Source organism: Lepisosteus oculatus, chromosome 29 (assembly GCF_040954835.1).
Source record: "Lepisosteus oculatus isolate fLepOcu1 chromosome 29, fLepOcu1.hap2, whole genome shotgun sequence".
Lineage (NCBI taxonomy): Eukaryota > Metazoa > Chordata > Actinopteri > Semionotiformes > Lepisosteidae > Lepisosteus > Lepisosteus oculatus.
The window spans coordinates 166,554-173,999 of NC_090724.1; the positions used below are offsets into that span (position 1 = coordinate 166,554).

Genomic DNA, 7,446 nt, shown 5'->3' on the forward strand with positions numbered 1-7,446 from the left:
GGTAATTTCAACTTTAATTGAAATATGAGATCATAAAACATGTCATTTTCTAAAGCATGGTTGTGGTCCGCTCTGATCTTGTTTACTGAGTACAAGATGACATCGTCCATATAAGAGCTATTGGTTGTTATGTTTCTCCTAGGTAATTACAAATGAAATTAAAAAAAGTAGACAAACACAGTACAAACAAGGCTGTAAATGGATTAATTTATTTTTCACTAATTTTTACTTTAAGAACATGTATAAAAATAGAGTGTTAAGATCATACTTTAGCTTGAAGAAGAATCAGCCCTGTGGAAACAAAAAGACTGTGCACTGCATGAAGTAAAACAGTCTTGTGGCATAATATTAAGAGCTGTTCCTCTCGTAAACCAGGTTAATTCTGTCAAGAAGCGTTTTTGCAGGACCCTATGCAGACAGCACAATCCAGAGAGGAGTGAGGAAAACACAGGTAAAAAGCATGCAAAGGGGCCGGAAGGAAAACGGGGGGCGTGTCCAAGGTGCACTGGTGTTCAGGGGGGGTGTCCGAGGCAAACAAGTCCAGGGGAGTCTGAGGCAAATCCAAGAATGATCCAAGACCGGGTAATCCATCCTGACAAACAGTTAAAAGCCGGAGCGGGATCCGGCAAAGGGTCCAGACGCTCCCAGGTCCGGTCCCAGACGGTTAGAACACTGTTGTGAAGCCGATGCCGTCGAGTCACTCCTGGATCCGCGGGTAGGCGGGCTTCCATCTTCCAAAGTTGAGCCCAGATTGGCAGGAACGTCTGGCTTTTATAGGACTGGGGGCAGGAGATAAGTACAAAACTAGGAAAGGCTGGAGAGTCCTCAAGAGGAGGGGTTTACAAGCGTGACAAATACTGTTTTCAGCACATGCAACGCACTCAAGACAACCTCTTGTGTGTGAGTGATTTGTTTTTCTGTTTGACAGTGACCCTAGGTACACTCCTAGACTCAATCCAAATCAATTTAATTGTAATGAAAGGTAATAGGTATTTTCAAAATATTTCAGACAAAAAATAATATATTATTAAACATATACAATTATATAATAACTAATTCCCTGCATTCAACCTCTTTCAAGAGGCAAAACCTTTACATCACAATTTATGATAAGTACATTACATCCAAATAAAAAAACATGTTGTTATCTTGTATTCATATCTATTAAAGGGTTACTGAGTACTTTACCTTGTATGAATTATGTTTTAAAATTTTCCAGAATCCATTACATCTCCTTGTAATCCACATCTCAGGTGGAGCAGTGCAATTAGGGCAAATTAAGGCCTGAGTCAAGCAAACATGGAAAGAAAGTTTTCCCAAGAAATCAGAGTTAACACCCCTACAGTCATGGGATCTTTGATGACCAAGTAGTTGGAGCCCTGGTTTAATGTCACATCAGAAGGACGGCACTCCTATAGGTGGTGGCCAAACATGGAAAGAGAACTGTAAAAGAGCAATGGTCTTTCGGAGGCGACATTCTTGGTTTAAAGTGCTGAGGGGTGGCTGAAGGGCAATGCAGAGAGACAGTAAGTGCAGGCATTTGCAGCAGAGGGATCGGATGCAGCTGGTTTCATTTAGGTTTCTATTCACAGGAAAACATCAGAGGAGTAGGCATCTCGGCAACAAGGAAAGGTTTATTCCAGACGTTGTGTTTCTTTTCTTCTCTTTTCCCTACTTGAATCTCTTGTTTAGGCCAGGTTTCAATAACAGAAGTCAGCAATTAACCTAATACTGTTGGTTTCATGCTAGCCATTCAACTTAGTATTTACTAAACATGTAGAGTTATATAGTGACTATAACTATTAAAACTCAAAATAAAGTTCTTGAAACCAGGAAATTAAATACAAGTTGAAAATTAGCACACAACTTACTTATTGTATGTGCTTCTGTTACCCCTGACAAGAAAGGATGTCCTGAAGACAAAAAGCTGCTGAAAAAGTTAAACAAGTTTCTTTTGAAGAGATTAATAATGTTTCATTTGAGTTCACCTGAATTTCTTTCTGCATACTGTATGTTCGGTGCCTTGCAAAAGTTTAAAGTTTCCATATGAGTGATTAGGCCCTTCCTATGGTCTCCCATTTTGTGAAATCACACAAAGACACATATACATTTTTAAATCTAATACAAGCTAAAATTTTGGTGGAAGCTCCTTTCTTAACAATTAAAGCCTTATTGGGTTCCCACACCATCTCAACGTAGTTTTTTTCCCCATTCTTTTTGACAGATTTTCTCAAGCTCTCTCAAGTTGCTCAGGGATTCGTTTGGATTATAGTTTTCAAGTTTTTCCACAGATTCACAATAGGATTCAAGTCACTTTGATTTTGAATGGGACAATCAATTTCTTATTATTAAACCACCCCATAGCTTTGGCCTTGTACTTTGGGTCAGTGTCCAATTGAAAGGTCTCCGTTTTAGGTGTGAAGAAGGTTTGCCTCTAAGATTTCACTTACTTTGCTCAATCTATGTTCCCATCATGACAAACTTCTCAGTCCTTACTTATGATTTATTACTTTATTGCTGATGCTTTATTAGTAATAGGTCATGTAAATTCAGCAGTCTTTGTGATACAATGTATAAAGGGTCAATGTGCCTGCTGTATGGTTGTTTGTTCATAGATACGAAGACTGAACCCTATACTAGATAAAGAAGCACTTTATATGCTCCTTCACTCCTGCTGTTGGTCATTTTCATTTGCTCATTTATACTAGAACACATTGACCAGAACAAAGCTTCGACAAACGCTTTTCTAATCCAACTCAAAAGTAATTCTTATACGGAATTTTCCAGAATAGTGAATAGTAACAGGAGTAGAAACATCAGAGAATCATTCTGAATATACAGAATAGCAAATAGACAGTAGCAGAAACACACAAAGAAATAGAAGAGCAAGAAAATTATGACAAAACCTACTCATTTAAGATTGTCTCTTAATTATACGTGTTATACATGGACAAATACATTCTCTGCCATTTCTCTCAATCTTTATAGTAACTGTTTCCGTAGCAACCTCAGAATCCCAGCAACAAACCCTAGCCATTGTGATGTCACGTGACTCTTTACTCTGCCCGGCTCCAGTGCATGCATGAGGAGGAGCACTTTGGATTACATATTGCCTTATAGAAATGTCCATAGTAGTCTTAGTGCCAAACTCTATAGGTATTATATAGCAACAGAGTATTTTAATAACTACATGGACATAATTGAGGTCTTGCTAAGTTTTGGGTCATCACAGTCATCACCAGACTAGTTGCCTAGGCTTTAGTTAGGTTTAAACAGCAAGCACAACAAGTTACACCCTTTTCCCATTCCTTCACAAGCACCATCAGCAAATAACTACAAATCCTTTAATACTAAACGTGGAACATAGTAGGCGTTTTTCACATTTAAAGGAAATATCATTTTTTGTCTGTTTCACTAAAGATCCTACACCTGTGTTTTATATAAACACAATTCCAGGCTGCTATATAAATATATATCACACACACACCTTACTGTCCTTTTTAATAGCACATATCTGAGCTTTTAAACTTTAAAATGTCCTGCATTGTTGTGTTAAATGTTTGATTCATTTCCATTTCTCTGTCCTCAGGAACCGGATTCCCAGGTGACGTCCAGAACGGGCGAGGGAGACGTCTGCTGAGATCAGAACCGTCCTCCGGTCGGAATCCTCTGGATAGCACAGCCATGGGCAAAGCTCCGAGGAACAGGAAGGGCTCCACTGGGACACTGAGGAGGCTCAGGAGTGAAGTGAAGAGTCAGTGCTGGATTGCCGAGGAGAGACTGCGCGGGGTTTAAATACTCTCAGAGTGTTTGTAGTAGTGACCGATCCGATGACAGCCAGGGGCTCTCTATAAGCTGCCTCCACGGCACTCGGACCAGAGCAGAGGCATGGCCACCGGCCACTGCAGCAGTGACACAGCCCACTGTGGATAGCGTAGAGTGGGGCAAGGCATAACACGCAGACAAAAATAAGTCCAGAATTGCCGTTTGCTCATTTACTAAGCAAAATTATTATTGGCCATTAAGTTGTACAATTAACTGTTTCCCTTCTATATTGTTTGAACATTCATTATTTCTAGAAAGTAGTAGATAAGATTAGTAGTTTAAGTTCAAGTACTAATTCAAGATACTGCTTCTGAATACATTTTTTGCATCTCTACACACTCTTCACTGGCTCAAATAAAAAGAATACACTGTCTCAGCGACAGGAGGCAGGTGACGAGATTTAAGAGCATGGAATCTCCAAGGAGCAGGGAGCCCCCTAATAAAAACAGATCGTAGGGTCTTTATGATCCTCGGCTGATTAGTTGACTTGGACTGCACCCAATCCAGTATTGGATAAAGCAGTAAGAAAATGGATGGATGGATTTATGTTTGTTGAGGTTCAGAAGAGGAATTTGAAGGCTTCTTCAATCAATGAAAACTGAAGTCTGTTTCTAAGAAAAGTAGAAACCACCAGAACCTAGACTAGACTGAAAGACAATGAAGTGGAAGAGAGGATTAAAATCTCTCAGGGTACCAAGGCAGATGCTGAAATAATAGATAATCTTGAGAACACTGCTGCACCACAAGCATATACAGAGGAAGAAAACAATTCTGAGTAAACCACAGTCTCTTAAACTAATGCTGCACAGTGTTTGGAGACTTTCCTGAAGTTTGACATTGCAGTATTTATATTCTGCTCGAGAATCCCTGAGAAGCGACGATTTCCTGAAGAAAATTAATGAAGTCAACAAATTTCATTAAAAGAGAACATCTCTGCGCCTAGGACACTAGGTTGCATAATTCAGGATGCCCTGTTCCAGTTTCTGTGGTGGAGAGACAGCACAGGGTCTGTCTACGATGCTCATGACTGTAAAGGGATTTTAAGGTAGGTTCAGTTACCCACTGAGATGGACAGTAACACTGCAATGTAAACAAGCTAAAAAACTAGATCAGAAGCAAAGACGAAAACCAGGCTATGGTCAAAACCATAAGAAAAACAAGGCCGAACTCTGGAGCAAGTAACGAGCAAAATCCAGAGGTACAGTATCAAGACACGCAGGCTTATGTTTGCCACACATTTTTACATATATAGGTTGACTGTTATATTGGGAACATTTTGAATGTGCCCATCTACTGCAAACAAATTCCTAAAAGTAAACACTTCTGCATGCAATGGTAGAGATAAAGTAGACTCTTTATGCGTGTGTGAACATTAATAAACGAAATATGAACGCGTTAAAATGCGTGTTTGTAGCTAGTCATTCATCTAAGACTATAATGAATGGCGATTTGGATAACAAACCAAAACAAGCTGGTTTCGTATAATACGCTTGAAGAAAAACGTTTAATTAACATCACAGATAGAATAGAAGTTGAAGAAAAACCACACTAATGAAAAACATAAAATACTAAGCTTCGATCAAAATATACACGCAGAAGTTGCATTAATTTATGGGCGTGCCGCTAAACACGAGAACAATGACGTAACTGCTTGCGAAATAGCGCTTGGTAGGATTTTCCCAATAGGTGGGAGGAAATGTTAGACCACCGGCGCCTGGGAAAAATCTGCTGGGGACCCGTTTTAAATTCTGAGGGGGGCTGTGATATTTCGGTTGAAACGGAGCCGTTGCAACTACCCAAGTGAATTCGCGCAACCATGCGACTAATTAGTGCTTCGTGATAGAAGGTAACGACTTGCAGACAGTAAAACAGGTGGCCTACGTCAACACTCACTTTACACCATAGCTTGATAGTAACAAACGATTCATGCACACAACATAACCCTGAACACATTAGACAACTGTCAAGCCAAATAATTCCACACCATTTCAGCCAACCTGCAAAATCAGCGCAGCGACTAAAGTAAAAATACACCAAAACAGGCGAACGCTAATCAAACAAAATACCGGCATAATCCCAAACTAGCCATGCCAGAAAACCACCCATGAAATAATTAATTTTAGCCTACCCTTAGTCAATAAAGTGGAGTCTTGTCTTCGTCGAGTTAAACTTCCCGAGCAGTTTTTCCCTTTCATTCTCCACGAAATTTGCTGGATAGATCCATTTCGAGGGCCAACTGAGTCGCCTGGGCTTTCCGTCTGTGCATCAGGCTACGTCTGTGTTCAGAAACTCTTCTTCAAAGTCGAGAATGAGCTCTCCTACGCGGGCATCGTCCCGAAAACGCTGGAGCAGCTTTGAACAAGTTTTTCCAGGGTCCGTTTTTTGCCGTTGGAGCCCGTTAGCCCAGTTTGTAGAAACTTGTGAGCAACAGCAAACCGAGCCTCTACCATATCCGTCTTCGGTTTAACTTTTCCAACATCCAGAAAGTTTTGGCTGCCCGGATCTTAGGCGCTCAAAGCCTCCAATAGTTTGCTGTTACGTTCGCTGAAACACGCAGCCATCTCTTCAACAACAGAGTCAAGAGTGCTAATAAACAGCCGTTTACACTCCTGCTCAACGTCCATTTCGTGTTGACCAAATGTCCCCTCGATCATGTGCTCCTTCAGGGACTTCCCCACCACTCGTTTTCATCTTGGAAGAGCCCCAAGTTTTGTATGCATCTGTTTTCTAATGTCCATGTTTATAGTGCCAGCAATCTCGACAGCACCATTAGCTAACGGGTGGCGTTTTGGATTACAATGCGCGCTCTAATCAAGTGGGTCCACCCACCATCCAACCAGAAACGAGCCTGTCGCTTCTGGTGTGAATTAGTTAGTGTAGTTATCTGACCATTGACAAAGTATAACTGGTATAATGTTTTAAGGCGCAAGTTAAGTCAGCGAAAATGTTCAAAAATCCTTCTGTCCAAAACGGAGGGGGCGGGACAGTTCAGTTGAGGGGGCGACGCCCTCTCTTGCCCCCTGCTTCCGGCTCAAAAAAGAAGGAAAAAATAAATCACGTTGTTTTCAAAGTAAGTTTTGTCTTTCTGCAAATGTTCAATGTTGTGAAGTTAATTGATAAATATCAAATGCACACCAAAGTCATACAATTTCTTTTATGAACAGTAGTAGTTCACAATGGAACAGGGATAAAAGCTCATGATAACTGGTGAACACTGAGACTTTTTTGTGATAAAACAAACAAAAATTGTATTTTGGGATTTCTGAAATTCCGTTTTTATGGCGTCATTTTTATTTGGACGTCTAGTATAAAGCTAGTTTTGCATACAAAAACAGACATTTTACATCACAAAAAAGCAATATGATTCTGTTCGTTATCAGAACAATTAGTCTGAAACACCTGAATTAGTGTAGATCACAACATTATACATAAACTGAAAAAGGAGCATAGCATTTTCCATGAAAGCATAGAAGTGTTGATAGTTCGTTTATGATGGTTGCTGACTTGCAAATTGGTGTTTATTTTGAGAGTGCTACTGCTGTGTAGCTGTAGAGTTATTGACGCTCAAAGAGGATGAAACTGAAAAGATGACAATTCAATATCTATTTAGTAATAATGTTT

At 40.1% G+C, this 7,446-nt stretch overlaps 1 long non-coding RNA gene across 1 annotated transcript; it reads left to right on the forward strand.

Annotated features, from left to right (window-relative positions):
- The first annotated feature begins 3,090 nt into the window (after positions 1-3,090).
- LOC107079632 (uncharacterized) lies at positions 3,091-4,052 on the forward strand. Its single transcript, XR_001480584.2, has 2 exons — positions 3,091-3,156; positions 3,590-4,052. It is a non-coding gene; the product is annotated as an uncharacterized lncRNA (long non-coding RNA).
- The last annotated feature ends 3,394 nt before the right edge of the window (positions 4,053-7,446 follow it).